General features: G+C 42.9%; 1 long non-coding RNA gene across 1 annotated transcript; it reads left to right on the forward strand.

The window, feature by feature from the left end:
• The first annotated feature begins 4,885 nt into the window (after nucleotides 1-4,885).
• On the forward strand, nucleotides 4,886-10,002 carry LOC134107468 (uncharacterized). Its single transcript, XR_009942737.1, has 4 exons — nucleotides 4,886-5,968; nucleotides 6,224-6,275; nucleotides 7,882-7,941; nucleotides 9,179-10,002. It is a non-coding gene; the product is annotated as an uncharacterized LOC134107468 (long non-coding RNA).
• The last annotated feature ends 7,009 nt before the right edge of the window (nucleotides 10,003-17,011 follow it).

A 17,011-nucleotide genomic window follows, 5' to 3' on the forward strand; every position in this document is an offset into this window, starting at 1 on the left:
CCTTGGCTTTGGACGAGAGCTCACTGAGGAGCTGGCAGCACTGCGCTCAATGAAAGTGATAACGACAGGGAGCGATTTATTCACGGAGGTAGATGCATGCACAAAGATGCTGGGTCTGAAATGGGACCAATTTGCAGGTGTCACAACAGAGGCCTGTCCAAGTCCTGTCAATATTTTTGCATTTTATAAATGTGGTGACCCCTGCTGTGGAGGCAGCAGCTTTCCAGTGGGATTTTGTGGGCTGGGTTTGGTGATTGAAGGCACCTGGGCCCGGTTCCCTGAGATTAAAAGACCCAGTGTTCATTCTCTCTTCTCTCTCCAGCAGACGTCCGGTGGTGTGGTCGTGTACCTTTTTTTCGTTGGCTTATGTTAAATAAAGAAGATGTTAAAACTCTTTAAAGCAGTACAACTCCAATCTTGTCATGGCCCAAAGAGCCAGGTTGTGACATAATACATCAGCCTGTGTTGCAAGTCAAAAATTAACCATGTCATTGATGTTGTCACTAAAATATTTAACTTCATCAGGGCACAACCATTGAATCACAGACAGTTTGCTACACTTTTGGAGGAGCATGAGAATGAACATTGTGACATAGGCTACGACACAGCACAGTCATGATTTGATTGTTATATATGTAAACTATTTAAAATCTATAACACCCCAATAATGCAACTAAAACATCAAAAATGGTTAGGGTGGTGTTCTTGTATATTTACCCAAGTGCTTTCCTGTGTTATTTTTAGGCTATAGTATCAATATAAAACATATTTTACTGTAGGATGCCTTAGCCTGGAATCAACCAAGGCCTGCAGTGTGAGCTATTTTGCATCGGAATTACATGAGGGCAAAGGGAAAAATTGCCCATAAGAAATATCATTTTGCCCCAAATATCACTACGAAAGGGGCCAAAAATGCCATTGAATGTTTTTGAGTCTCGCCTTGACTGTTGTTCCGTGTGCGGGAAGGATCAAACGTTCTTAAAAAGAAAAAAGGAGCACTTCTTGATCAGACCTGTGAGTTCGCAGAGAGCAAATCCAGTTTCCGTCACCATCTCAGGTCCAAAAGAAAAAGGCCCTCAAATTTAGCAACAACCAATGTCGTTGTCTACCGGGGAATTCTTCTGCTGACTTTATAAAGTGGAGCAAAAACAACAAGAAATACGTGTCCTTTCGTCACCAGGCAACCGAGCAACATAGTGGGTGATAACCAGAGGTTTCAAAAGTATTCACATTCATTACTCAAGTAGAAGTATAGATACTTCTGTTGAAGTATCAACTCAAGCTTTTAACTTAAGTAAAAATACTGATTGTGTAGGTGTAAGGGGAAATAATTCCATCAAGTACAAAGTCTTAATGTGTAATCTCGCTCACAGAACATGTCAGTCCATTACAATAGACAATAATAATTCAGATCATGTGAACCTGCCGTTCGGATGATGTAAACATGGTGATGTTCAGAGAGGCAATGCTAAAACATAGGGACACATGCTCAAACAAATAAAACGCCCCTGGATACTTCCGGTTAAGTTAACCATCATGTGTTGATGATGTCACAGAGGTGCGCGGTTTTGTGAAATAATAAAGATGGACGGATACAGCGCCAATGACTAATATTAGTACTACGTGTTTTACTTGGACAATTAAATGTCAGTGGACACTCACAAATACTACAGCCCCCATCACGATTACAATTATTCACTCCTCAGTGCGCGGTTTCGCCCACCAGCGGAACCCCTCCGCCCCTAAACCCGGCCGGTCCGCCCGCAACTTTCAACGTGCTTATTAACTGACGGACCTTCTTGCGGTCCGCGAAAACGGTTATTAATAGTATATTAAGTTGACGCTTTGTTGCGTAAAATAAAGACCAAACGAAAAGAATAAAATGATCTTCTGTCATTCACGTAAGAAAATAAACTCACGTGTCTGCAGCTCAATAACAACACCGAAGGAACAACGTCTCGACCCCGGTTTAAGTCTCCAGCAGACGAGGAGTAGCCTCGTTAGCAGTTTAGCTAGCTATCACTTATCGCTCTCCCATGTTTGAAATATCTAACCGTCCTGCCTCCACATAAGGTTATGTCCCAGGTGTGGTCGTGAAAAGCAAGTTCCATTTTTATGTATGCATCAATGCATTCCAACTAATGAGGCTTGCTAGCTACCCTTAGTTAACGGTTCACAGACTGCTGTCAGTGAGAAATGTTTCCACTCTCCTATAGGGTTGGGTACCGAGAACCGGTACTAATATAGCACCGGTTCCTACGCGGTACCTACCGTACTGAAATGCAATGCAGATTTCGGTGCTTAGTTTCGGTTCCTGAGCCGATTGAAAAAATGTATTTACACACTCTGATGACACCGTCCTCTCAGCAGCAAACGATAGCCTACCGTGTGGCAAGCTAGCCATCACCCTTCTATTCTATTTATTTAAGTCAGTATTTCCCTCCCTCTTTCAGCACGCGGCACTATCGCCCAGACGGATGCAGGCACACTATTGCGCGCACACACAGACACGTGCGCATACACAGGAGAGCTGCGCTCTCCAGCGGACACAGAGCGTGAGTCCGCAACTACCGCACCCCTCCCATCGGACAGCCCCCCACTGAAGTATTAAACAGAGGGTGTAACGACGTTCCTTCGGTGCTGTTCGCCATTAAGCCACATTGAGCTGCAGACACGTGACTCCATTTCTTCACGCAAATGACGGCAGATCGTTTGATTCTTTTCGTCTTTATTTTACACAGCATAGCGTTAACTAAACATAGAAATAATAATAAATTCTATCACATGGTGGATAAACAATATGCTCTTTTGCTTAATCAGAAATAATTTTAAATGCACCGGTTTAGCACCGGAAAAACCCGATACCAATCCCTACTCTCCTCAAAGGTTACTGACATCTTGTGGTTAACAGCCAATCGTGTATTTGGATAAAACACAATTAGTTGAGACTGTAGTTGATTGAGGGTTTCAAGGTTTAAATTAGTTTTGTTTTTACAGAAGCATGGCGTAATCATCTCAATAAACGAGAGCCAACTTTGGTTGCTGTGAATCTGATCTAGAAGACAGCGTTCTGCAAAATAGTCAAGCTGTTTGACATCTCTTAACACGAGAAACGATAAAAGAAATAAAAAGAAAATTGAATGAGTCTGATTAATGTTTTCTGTTTTGATTCAAAGAATCTTAAGAAAAACCCTTTAGATTTGTAAACTACTGCCTAATAGTCTCATTACTGCCATTTTATGGCAATTACATATACATCCAAATATAGTCCAAATAAGTATATTTAATCGTTTTAACAAAGGTATTATGTTATTTCACTAGTTTAATGAAAAAATGCCGCCAATTTTTTAATAAAACAACCCTGCTTTTCAGTTAGTGGGGGCAAGTGCGTAACAATGCATTCTTTAGGAAATATTGAGAAAATACCAATCTAACCCCCCCAATATACATGGTTACGCCCTTGAATGGGGCCTAAATATTATGTGAATTTCCTACCCTGCTATGGCATGACATATTATGCAGCACGATAAAGTGTCATTAATGTCTACATTGAATCAACGGTGCTAGAATATTTGGTGTTTGGTTGTCCTCCCCCAAAGCCCATATATATGGATAACTTGCCAACGATATAAACTATTTGACAAAAGTATATAGATAACACTGCAATAAGTAAGACAAATCTTTCGATATGAGACAGGCTGTCTCAGTTGAGTTGGGGTCTGATAGGCGCAGATACGAAGACAATTGGTTGAAGTTGTCAACATCAAAGGGGGCTGACTTTGGCAGTCTAGAAAGCTTTTGGAATACACCCTGAAACCAGAGATGGGGATGGTGAGAAGAAATTCAGTCTGAAGAAGAGTAAATGGGATTGGGTCAAGGGTGTATGTGGTGAGGCAGTTAGAGTACATACTGAAACCTCTTGTGAAGCAACATAAGGCCTCCTGATGTTATCAGCCCCAGGGTGCTGAAGACCTGCGCCATCCAGCTGTCTAAAGCCCACCAACATCTCCTTATTCTGAGCCTAAAGCAGCAGGCAGTCCCGATGCTGTAGAAGACACCGTGGCCTCAATGACCACTGACTAGTTGCCCTCACATCCCATGTGATGAAGGTGCTGGAGAGGCTGCTCTTGACCCACCTTCAAGCCCAGATAAAATCATCACCGGGCCCTCTGCAATTTGCATTGCCTTATGTGGGAGTGGATGACGCCATCATCTACCTGCTGCCACGAGCCCAGTCGCACCTGGATGGTGGCTCTATCCCTTTCTTTGACTTCTCCAATCAGTGATTCTGGCGCTTCACAGTTCTGTGTACCTTGTACACAACTCACTTCAGTTAGGGCAGCTCCGACCGCTGGGCGCTACATGACTTGTAAAAATAAATGCTGCAGCCTGCCGAAGAGCAACGTCAGTTTTACGGCATAATGCCGGTATGAACAGTGCGTGAGTTACCGTAAAACCTTGATTAAAGACTACATAGAAGACTGTAAAAATTGTCAGCCCCTCCCCACTCTTTATTCTTAAACCGGAAATATGATCATTAGCGCCTAAAAGAACGTTTTGTGTATTCTTGTGTGAGTACTACACTTTTAAATGCTATTTCCCATTCTAAATTCATAATTTATGTCTGCACATATAAATACTTGTTCTGAATACAAGGGCTTGTAAATGTAGTAGTTGTAGTTTTTATTCTTAAAATATCAATGTTTGTCTACATTTTTAATTGTTCAAAAATGCTTCCAGTTTTATTAGAAATTAAATAAAATACATATTAAAATGTATACTTAATTCTAGTTGAGTAATAACGTCTCAACTTCACCAGGTATTTTATGTAATCCTTCGGTTTTAGTAATTACTATTACCCTTCTACGTTATTAACAAGCCCCAATGCTCCCTCAAGCTAATGGTGACTGAAGGAGTGGGGGGATGGGCGAGGGTACGGTGGGGACAGTCAATGTCAGGTTTTGTGTTAAGAACCTTAAGTTTCGTTTCTTTACACAAAACCGAACTGTTACCATCCACGTGGGGTCCTCGGTCTGGCCACGCCCCCACCAAGCACCTGCTACCGTCCATTTCCCTCAGACTGCCGAGGAGCAGACAACGTGACGGTGCTGGCTGCAGAAGCTGGATAGAAATGGTGAGTTTTTAATTATTGGACTAGCTTCTAATGTAAAACAGTGCTTTTTACGTTTACTTTGATACTATTAATATATGTACTGCCATATAAAATGAGCTGTTGCAATGTGCTAAACTCAACTTAGATGGGAAGCTAATGTTAGCTAACAATAAGCAAGCATGTGCAACTAGCACCACAAATAGTGCTGTTAAGTTTACTTTGATACTATTTTCATATGTACTGCCATATAAAATGAGCTGTTGCAATGTGTTAAACTCAACTTAAATGGACAGCTAATGTTAGCTAACAATAAGCAAGCATGTGCAAGCAGCAGCATGTGCACGCGTTGTGAAATAGAATGCTGGACAGCTAATTAGTTATTTATTATATACTATATAAATATATTCATGTTTTATCAATATCTTTTCACACATAATGTGAATATTATGCTCAACAAAGGGAGTGTAATACTTAATCAGCGTTAAGACCTGGATTATAACTAATTTCCCTTTAACCATTTTAAGTATCCTTACGGTGGCTTTTGGGCCTATAACACTTAATAAGCAGTTTTCCATTTGCCCAAAGAGTGATTGTAATATCTACCCATGTATAAATAGGCATTTTAATTCAGATTGTCATAGGTATTGAGATAGATAATATAATGTTTGTCGTTAAGAACAGAATGATGTTGTTACTATAATGCATTCCAAAAAACTTAATTCATTTCATAAAAAAAAATTTAAAAAAAGAGTACTGTAATGAGTTGGATGTATAGCTTTGGCTGAATGTGTCCCTTGTGCTTTTAGGAGGATGGAGCATGTTTGCCATCCAGTAGTGACAGCTCGAAGTGCACAGGTGAGAGAGGGGAGACACAAGGAGATGATTGTACATTGGTGTTTGTAGAAAGTCAAAGGAATATTACACTAAACTAGGGTTCTATAGATCTTTTTTTTAATCCCAAATTGATCATGATGTTAAGGTTTAGGTCATATAACAAGTATATGGGGATTTCAAATGCAAAATACATACATTCTTTTTTAATGTCTCATTTTGAAGTTATTTGTTCATCATACACCATAATAACATTTCCATCCGCTTACATATTTGCAGATGCTGATGTCGGAGAAATGAAGGAGCCTTTGACCGTGAACATACTAACCAGGTAGGCTATGTCATCTTAAGGTTCTTAAATGGCTGTTAACCTGCTTGACTGTGCACATAGAAAAGAAATGTCACAATGAATACAATGCTAGAGTAATTAATTTTTACAGGTAGTTTATAAAATATATTTGACTTCAATTTTACCATAGTGTTTCCCACCAATTTAGATTCTATTAAATACAATATTCACTGGGTTGATAGCAGATCAAGCAGTAATAGACGAGTTAGGTACTTAATATTTAAGCAATAAGGTACGAAACACTAAGAAAGTACTGCCTCAAGTACCTTATTGCCTTTATAACGCGGTTACCAGCGAAATTATAAATGGTAAGTAAATAGCTGCCTTTCAGCACTAAATAGTTGTAGCCACCAAACGTTGTGTATCTCATTTCATGAGTCTCGAGCACACGTGTCAAACTCGAGGCCTGCAACATCATTTTATGTGGCCCATGAGTGCCCAATTCACATATGTTAAACTCGCAGTCCAAATCTGGCCTGTCGTGGCGCCCGACTGCCCGTCCGGCGCGGCCTGCCGCGGGAGTGTGCTCAGCCCGCCGAGTAACAACCGCGCTGTCACTGAACAGTCGGCCGTATCGGCCCTCCCCCTCCCGTGCGCAGTGATATGTAACGCTTGGGTCAATGTGAACAGCAACTGTAAATTATCACTTATTATAATACGGATATATCATAGCGGCTTTCCTTGTGTTCTCTGCATCGCAAAACTGTTAAACAATGTACAGTATGAGCAACAGTGTGAGACCTTCAATGCTCGGCTGCGGCGTGATGTGTCCACCATTTGCGGATCTAGAAGGTCTTCCTGTAGATTAATGATTGCTTGTCGGCAGCATCGATAACGCTCGTACAGGAAGTGATGTCATAACAGATCTTTGATTTCGGAGAACTCTCCCTGTAAAATGTAAATCTAAATAATATTGCTCTTTCATTAATGAGGAAGACAGCTTCCTTTTTTCCAGAGCAGTGGCGAGCTTGTGTTGCTATGGTTATTTTGCCAAAGGTTGGTATTTAGCATGAAACAAAGATGAAAGAAAGTACTGCAGGACAAGAATCATACATACATTTAAAAAAATGATGAGTTAAAGGCTATCCCCAATGTCCAAAGATGTGTGTAATTTGACTTTTTATTTAATCAGGTAAAATTAGTTAAGAATCAATTATCATTTACAATGAGGACCTGGCCCAGAGACATTAGGAATGGTGCCTACGGTGTACTATGGGTAAATGTAACTCATCGATTGAATTGTATTAAATTAAAATATGAGGTATAAGAGATGCCTTTTGTTTACAGACAGCTGGTTGGTGAAAAAGATATTCACTGCTGCCAAATGTAATAGTTTAAGCAAATGTGAGGATTATAGAAATTTCTAAAATAATAATACAATATTTATCTTTTAAAGAAAACACACAGTTCAGTGACAAGTGACTAATTTTCATGCATTTTACCTTGCCTGTACGTTTATTTACAATCACATTCCCTAATTGAGTTTTTTTTAAATATCAGGTGTGTTCATTCTGTGGGCGCCAAAACTATTTCATTGCATTAATGAATACATTTAAAGTCTCTTATTCTAAATTTTGCTTGTTTTAAGGTAGTTCCGATGAAAAGATGCTGCTGGCTGGAGAGGTCTGGTGAATCTCACACAAAAAAGGTAATCTCTTTTTCCAGGTTTTCACCTAACATATCTATTAGGGCTGTCAACAAATATTCTACATTAAAAATGAATAATGAATAATAATGAATAATACAGCAGCGGCACGATTGTCTGCTTTGCGGGTTGCACGCTACTGTACTGACTTCATATTGCATTAATAAAATAGACTAGAAGTTACAACAGCTTCATGCACTGGGCCCTGTTCCTCGTACGTGGTTAACTGAGTTAGCTGGATAATTTTCAGGATGAGATGACGTAGATCAAGCTTTGCGGTTCCCCGAAGCAGGTTTGGATAAATCACCATAGCAACACATCAAAAATCCTGCACTTAACGTTAACTGCTGTGCGATACTTTGTTGGGCTTGTAAACCTCGCAGGGGGGCGGTGTCAGTTTTTGCCATAAGTACATGGTCCATTTAATTTTGTATAGCACAGTATCACAAATATGCCTCAGAGGGCTTGACAGTCTACACGTGTGGCATCCTCTTTCCAGAAAGCCTCACATCGGCACAGGAAAAACCCCACAAACAATGAAAAATCTGAAAAAAGACACCTTTAGAGATGGAGGAGGCTTCTCCCCCGGGATAAACATCCTGCGATGACGTATAGAATGAACAACGTAAAAGATGTACATTATGTTCAATTCATCCAACAGAAATGATTGAAATACACATTATCTCCTCGTATGCGTTCATCATCATCTCCTGCTCGTGAGCGGAGAAAAAAGACGCACCTCTTTTAAGTTTATTTGTTGTTGTACTGTTAAAAAATCCTTGTTTTGCCCTTTCGCTTTCTTACGTATGACGCGCACATGCGATTGTCCTGATGTCTGACATTTGGTTCAAACTAACGAGACAGTTTGAGCGCGGATCCACCTTTGGGGAACCGAGTCCCTGATGATTGACTTAGTTGAATCACGTACGAGTAAAAAGGGCCCTAGTTTGATCATTTGCCATTTCATGCCAAGGAAATGTTCCATGTTAACACAGCAGAGCTTGCTCGGAGCATTCAATGTTTGTAACTATGAACTTCAAGCGAATATTAGAACATCATTTTTCAGAATATATATGCTAGTTCTATTTCTTGTCTTACTGGAATCTTTACTACAAATACTTCACTTTACTGCAACTATAGGTTGTCATACTGTGTGTAGTGGTACAGTCAAGACCTATTGTCATTATAGCCTCAGTAGTTGCTGTTTAACAGCATTACATTTTTGTCTCATTTTATTCAGGGTCACCACAAACAAAGAAGAAGAAGTGGAGAAGTGGAGAAGAGGAAATCAAAGCTGTTGAAAGGACCTTAATGGACTACATCAATGGTGGTCAGTGGTCAGAAATGCATCACAACATCGTCACTGGCCGATCAAGGGATGAGTTGTCAAAATATATATTAAAAACTGAATTTAAAAGAATTTAAAAAAAGGTAAGCCGCATTTTCATCAGATGGAAGATTAAATTCCTGGTGGACTGCCAGCACGTTTACAGACATTGTTTACAGTAGTCTTATTGCTCCCTGTTCTGTAATTGTTAACTTTATATAATATTTGAAAGTTGATGATGATGCTTTAAACTGCATAGTTTAAAAAAAATAAAGATGCAATATATCAAACAATATTATAGAGTGGGGTTTAATATACATAGATAATGAGTCATTATACAATGATAATGAGTCATTATACAATTATAACATTCAATGGTGTATATATTCAGCATGAATTGACAAAATATGTATTAAGTGCCTTAGAGTTTCTAAAAAGTACCCTTTATTGAGTACCTTACCTTGTTTGAGACACATTTTGAACACTGCCCCCTGGTGTGATTTTGTATTATGACATAATTGGACGGTCCCCACCGGAATAGAGAAACCAGAAAAATATTCAACTCTATAAATTTGAGAAATTTTGAGATTTAAGGTGATATTGGGGTTTGAAAAAAATTAAGGAAAATGATTTGATTGAAAGTATGCCATTATTCTGTTAAAAAAAATGAGGTCCCCACGCTTCACCTCTGTGCATAAGTCCCCACCGGCATAGAAGAACCCGTCTGTGTGTGTGTGTGTGTGTGAGGCTCTTACTGTAATTTACAATGACTGCTGTCAAAGGTTAAGCCAAATCTCGCATTTTCCAGTAAAAACAAGAAGCTCCACAATCATCTGGTTTCTGGCTCTGCAGATGGAACCAATGAATAAAAAGACTTCCGTCTCTCAGAAACAGCTGCTGTTCATTTTCTCTTCTCCAGGTATTTCCACCGAGGATCACAGCAGGTCGTGAAATAGTCATGAAATTAAATTGATTGGTTTTGTGTTCACACACACAATTTATCAGCGTTTTTTTTTTGCCGTTAGGACAAACGTTCTTTTCAAAAGGAAAGTCGACGGGGAACCTTTAGTGGGATGGAAACACAACGGATCAAAGGTAAAGAACCTCCTTCTTTAGGAGACGTCTTCACACGAGCCGCTGTGTTAATTAGCCGGCTAGCGTGTTAGCTTTAGGGTTACAGATGTTTCCAGTGGGTTTTGACCTGCTGGATGCAGAGCTTTGGACGGCGGGTGAAGAAACGATGCGGTTTGAATGGAATGGGGGGGGGTGGGGGGGGGGGTGACCTGCGCTGCATCAACGACCACCTTGAGCCTCCACATTCAGGTCCATTGGGTCACGGCCGCACACTACTCAGTGGAACATGTCAAACTGGGGGTTTTATGGGCCAGGTGAAACTTGAGACAGGAGGAGTGTTTGGGGTTTGAAACGTCTCCAGCAGAACCTCGCGGTGTCTGAGATGGTGTCGAGGTCCGATCACACGGCTCCTCTTGCATCCAGGAATCTGTGTCCTCCTGCTCAGGAGAGCTGCTCTGTGGAGACTTGTGGAAAATAAGGTGGAACTTCACATGCTGACAGCCGAATGGACCTTCAGGCTCCGATTCCTCCGGTCTGATGGTCTCACTCGGTGCTGCTCCTTTGTTCCTTTGTTCCTTTGGGGTGAAACTCAGAACCAGCTCTGCTTGTGCTCTTAAGTAACGACACAACTACCATCAACTTAGCTCAGCATATCTATCTCTGCACATGCATCACTCATCCCTCTCATATATAGAGAGAGAGACACCCTCACACACACACACACACACACACACACACACACACACACACACACACACCCTCAGGTCAGTCCATTTATGCTTTGAAACCCGTGTGTGTGTGTGTGTGTGTGTGTGTGTGTGTGTGTGTGTGTGTGTGTGTGTGTGAGTGTGAGTGTGTGTGTGTGTGTCTGTGTGTGTGTCTAAATGGACTCCATGTGTGCCAGGTGTGAGCTCTGCCGCTGGAGGGGACACCGACCAATAAACACGCACACATGCACACACCCAGCTGTGAGGTCAGAGGTCGGCTTTAGTCGGATGGAAACGGTCCAAATCCATTTCCACTCCTGTAATAGACAGGTCCATTTAACGTCATGACTTGCTACTGTGATTTAAAGTATATTCTTTGTTACTTTTTACTTCTGCTTCTCAAAAGTAACTTTAATAACATCACAAATGCTGAGTGTAAAGGACTGAAGACAAAGGGAGGAACTGTAATCTGGTCCTGAACCAGTGTCAGTTTAGTCCTAATCATCTATAAAAACCGGTCTCAGTGTAGTCCTGATCCTTTACAGACCTTCATCAGTAGACAAGAACATCAGAGAGAAGATGTTCTGCCACAAGGTCGGAATTTGGTAAAACCAGACATCATGCAGGTCCACCAGATCCTCGTGGAGAGAGCAGTTCACCGTGGACCAGATCAACCTTGGACCTGCAGTTGGAAGGAGGAGGGAGGAGGAGGGAGGAGGGGGAGGAGGGGAGCTCAGCTCCCTGCAGCAGTCTTCTCCTCCTCCTTCAGGAGCAGCGGTCCACCTCTGGAGACCCATGACGTACTACTGGACCCGCTGGAGTGAAGGGAGGCCCAGGAGAACCAGAACCAGGACGGGGGCAGACGGGGGTCTGAGAGCTCATCAACTATTGGACATGTTTCCACTCTCTGGTCCTTTAAGGTCACCCGACTTCAAGCTTTAAAAGCATTGTGGGTCACAAGAATGTTCAGCTCCCATGAGCCTTTGCATCAGGAAGCAGCCTCTGAATGAGCTTCAGCTGTGTGTGTGTTGACTGAAGTGCTGCCATGGGCGGACGGGTGTGTTCTGTTTACAATGCACCATGGGAAATTAGGGGCGTGATGCTATGTGTGTGTGTGTGTGTGTCAGCAGCTGTGTGTGGAGAGAAGACACCTGTGAGTCAGAACCCTCCCTGTGAAGATGTTTATTTATCTCATAACAAGTATTCTGCATTAATTTGGTAGCAGCCGGATGCTTCCGTCTGGTCGGCTGGTTGTTTTCTGTATTTACGTCGGGTCAGGGTCACGGTGGGGTCATGGTGGGGTCAGGTCAGTGATTGGTCGTCTCTGGTGCACTACGGCTGCAGATGAAGAGGATCTCAGAGATCTTTGAAGGGTCTTCCAGAGACCGGTCCATGAGCTGTTTGCTCCGCTCACTCGTGTCGTTATGAAACACAGATGTGGAGGCTGGAATAAAGGAAGGAATCCCCAAAACGCCCAAATGAAAACCAACTTCACTTCCACTTGGTTTGAATTAGAAAAGCATACGTCCTCTTGCCTTAATTTCCCCTTGGTTCCTTGTGTCCTTGTCTCCTTTGTGAGGACGAGGCTCCTGCACACACAAAGGACATGAAGTCCCTGCAGCTGCAGACAGGTGTGTCGGTGCAGAGAGACGTCCTGGTGACTCCGTCAGGGTGGAGCGGCCCGGGTCCACCAGAGAGACCAGAGGTGTGTGTGTGTGTGCGTGTGTGCGTGCGTGTGTGTGTGTGTGTGTGTGTGTGTGTGTGTGCGTGTGTGTGTGTGTGTGTGTGTGTGTGTGTGTGTGTGTGTGCGTGTGTGCGTGTGTGCGTGTGTGTGTGTGTGTGTGTGTGCGTGTGTGTGTGTGTGTGTGTGTGTGTGCGTGTGTGTGTGTGTGTGTGTGTGCGTGTGTGTGTGTGTGTGTGTGTGTGTGCGTGTGTGTGTGTGTGTGTGTGTGTGTGTGTGCGTGTGTGCGTGTGTGCGTGTGTGCGTGTGTGTGTGTGTGTGTGTGCGTGTGTGTGTGTGTGTGTGTGTGCGTGTGTGTGTGTGTGTGTGTGTGTGTGTGTGTGTGTGCGTGTGTGTGTGTGTGTGTGTGTAGTCAGCGTGCTGTTGTCACGGAGATGTGGTCGTGGTTGTGATTCCTCTGGAGAGCCACAAACCTGGACAGAATGATCATGAGAGGAACCGCTCCGACAGGAAGGTGAGTTTGTGACATACAATGAACATTTAAATACACAATAAAACCTTAAAAGTCCAGATAAAGTCCTTGAAAGACTCAACCCTTTAAAAAACACAAAAACCCTCAAAGTGATGAAGGTCTCCTCTCTCTCTACTTACTACAACACTTCTCTCTCTGTGAATGTGAGAGACTCACACACACACACACACACACACACACACACACACTCACACACACACACACACACACTCACACACACACGTGTGTGTCGTCTGTTTCATTTCCTGACTCACTATCGTTTTTCTCTGCAGAGTCGTCAAAATAGGATTAGAGCGTTTAATAAAGGATGATTCCCACCATGAGGAAATGACTCCACTGGGCAACACACACACACACACACACGCACACATACACACACACACACACACACACACACACACACACAGTGTATCACCTCAGGGTCTTCACTGCTCAGCCTCACAGTTTCCACCACGTTATTAAACACCTGAAGGCTTATATAAGCCTGCTGGTTCTAATGCTCCTTTTCCCCTTCACCCTCCTCACCCTCCTCATCCTCCTCAGCCTTTACACTCCTGCTCCTCCACACACACACACACACACACACACACACACACACACACACACACACACACACACACACACGCATGCGCTACAGCCCTGCCTCCATGAGTGTGGCGGTGGGTGGTGTCGGGTGATGTAGGGTGGTGTTGGGTCTGTGTTGGATGATGTTGGGTAGTGCTGCGTCTGTGTTGGGTGGTGTGTCTGTTAGGTGGTGTCGGGTGGTGTTGGGTCTGTGTTAGTTGGTGTTGGGTCTGTGTTAGTTAGTTTTGGGTCTGTGTTAGGTGGTGTTGGGTCTGTGTTAGTTGGTGTTGGGTCTGTGTTAGGTGGTGTTGGGTCTGTGTTAGGTGGTGTTGGGTCTGTGTTAGTTGGTGTTGGGTCTGTGTTAGTTGGTGTTGGGTCTGTGTTAGTTGGTTTTGGGTCTGTGTTAGGTGGTGTTGGGTCTGTGTTAGGTGGTGTTGGGTCTGTGTTAGTTGGTGTTGGGTCTGTGTTAGTTGGTTTTGGGTCTGTGTTAGGTGGTGTTGGGTCTGTGTTGGGTGGTGTTGGGTCTGTGTTAGGTGGTGTTGGGTCTGTGTTAGGTGGTGTCGGGTGGTGTTGGGTCAGTGTTAGTTGGTTTCGGGTCTGTGTTGGGTGGTGTCGGGTGGTGTCAGGTGGTGCTCTGGGGGTTATCAGGTGACCCCGTAGGCCTGTGAACGTGAGAGGGATGGTTGGCTGTCTCCATGTGACTGGAGACCAGTTGGAGTCTTTAAACTAAACAGGAAGTCTGCGTGGTCACATGACGAGATCTTCAACATGTCAACAGGACATCAGTTGATTTCAAATAAGAAGAAGGGGCAGAAAATGTGTGTCATTGTGTGATTGTATATTGTGTATCTCTGTTCCCACGGTTACCATTCTAATGGCATATAGCTCACTTAACAGACACACATCAGGTGATGCAGGAGGTGTGCGATCCGATCCGTCTGATTGGCCGAGAGCAAACATGCAGCGTTTTCCACATGAGGCGGATCGTTCCCAGACAGGAAGTGCTGAGGGAGAGCGATAAGAGAGCGGGAGGAAGGGGAAGAAGATCTTCATCGTCACAGCGGCTGGGACCAAGTGGACCATCCAGACCTGAGGGCCTCCTTCCTGAGGAACACCTGACACCTGAAACCAATTACATATAATATATTTATGTATTCCTATAACAGCAGGATGTATTCATCACACTCTCTTTTTGGTCAGAGAAGACTTTCACCCACGAGACCCCTCCTCCTCGCCTCAGAAGGTCATTTATCACGTAATTGATGTACTTCAGCAGCTTCCTGTGAAGTTTATTTTGAAAATGCTGTTGAATCTTTTGATACAAGCGTTGCCGTATTTAGGACTGTCAAAATGAACGTGTTAATGTATGAGATTATTGTCCGTTGGATGCAGAGAGCGAGACGGCAGCTGAAGGTGGAGACGCTAAAACAAACAGAAGAACTGAGCAGAGGAAGTCCTCCACGTGTAACAACACAAAAAACTAACAAATAGTTAGTATGTGTCTATTTGTGTTTTTGTATATATGCATACATTCATGTATCAAACAAATGAATGACTGAATGAATGAGCCCCACAGAGTGAATCCAAGCAAAAGAGTCACAGATGTAAGGTGAGAGGCCATAAGACACACACACACACAGACACACACACACACAGACACACACACACACACACACACACACACACACACACACACACACACACACACACACTGAGGACAGGGTCACACTGTAACTTATCAGTTCTGGGAAGAGTCTGGAGTGAGGTTGAAGGACATCGATGATGATACCAGTGTGTGTGTGTGTGTGTGTGTGTGTGTGTGTGTGTCGAGGCTGCTGGTTTGTTATTCTGTACATTTATTTATTAATTCAATCATTCTTGGTGGTTCTCCGTGGTGTCCAATAGAGAACATCTTGCAGACTTTATCTCGTCTCTCAGGTCAAACATCCTTTTTGCTGTGTCAACCTTCTAAATATTTGTCTCTCTACAAAATCACTGGATAAATCACTGCCATAACTCCAGCATATTCAACTCTGATCTAATTAATTTACTTTCCATTTAAAGACATTAAACCGCCGAACCACAGCGCCGTGATGCTGGGAGGAAACACCCTGCGGCCTCCGGCTCTCCTTGTGAGGACATGCATTCAGCAGGTCCCAGTGACGTCCTCACAGAGGTAGAAGGGCACTGGTTATGGACATCTGCAAGTCGTTTTAATCCATCCTGTCATTAGCAGTCCAGATATCACGGGGAGCAACAGGCGTCAGCACGTGAGGGTTCTGTCCACAACATGTCATCAAAATTTGTAACTGTACCATGTTGAAAAATGTTAGACGTAAAATGTGGTTTCCCTTCTGGTTTAAAATAAAAACATCAGACATGTTCATGACAGGATGGCGTTTCCCCAAAAAACGCGGAGAGACAACTCTAACGCACACGCACACAAACACAAACGCACACAAACGCACACTGTGTTATGCTGCTGTTAGAGCTTTGTTGTCCGTCGTCCAGGTCGAAGCCGCAACACGTTTCAGGCGTTTTGGAAAACAGGAATTGAAACTTGTTCCTTATTTTCGTGTTGCTCTGTTAGCGTGTTGTTTCTACATTAGCATGTTGTTTCTCTGTTAGCGTGTTGTTGTTTTATTAGCATGTTGTTTCTCTGTTAGCATGTTGTTGTTTTATTAGCATGTTGTTTCTCTGTTAGCGTGTTGTTCCCGCATTGTTTTGTTCCTACATTAGCATGTTGTTTCTACGTTAGTGTGTCGTTTCTCTGTTAGCATGTTGTTGTTTTATTAGCATGTTGTTTCTCTGTTAGCATGTTGTTGTTTATTTAGCATGTTGTTTCTCTGTTAGCGTGTTGTTCCCGCATTGTTTTGTTTCTACGTAAGTGTGTCGTTTCTCTGTTAGCATGTTGTTGTTTTATTAGCATGTTGTTTCTCTGTTAGCGTGGTGTTCCCGCATTATTGTTTTGTACCCACATTAGCATGTTGTTTCTACATTAGCGTGTCGTTTCTCTGTTAGCATGTTGTTGTTTTATTAGCATGTTGTTTCTCTGTTAGCATGGTGTTCCCGCATTATTGTTTTGTACCTACATTAGCATGTTGTTTCTACATTAGCGTGTCGTTTCTCTGTTAGCATGTTGTTGCTTTATTAACATGTTGTTTCTCTGTTAGCGTGTTGTTCCTAAA

Source organism: Pungitius pungitius, chromosome 19 (assembly GCF_949316345.1).
Source record: "Pungitius pungitius chromosome 19, fPunPun2.1, whole genome shotgun sequence".
Taxonomy (NCBI): domain Eukaryota; kingdom Metazoa; phylum Chordata; class Actinopteri; order Perciformes; family Gasterosteidae; genus Pungitius; species Pungitius pungitius.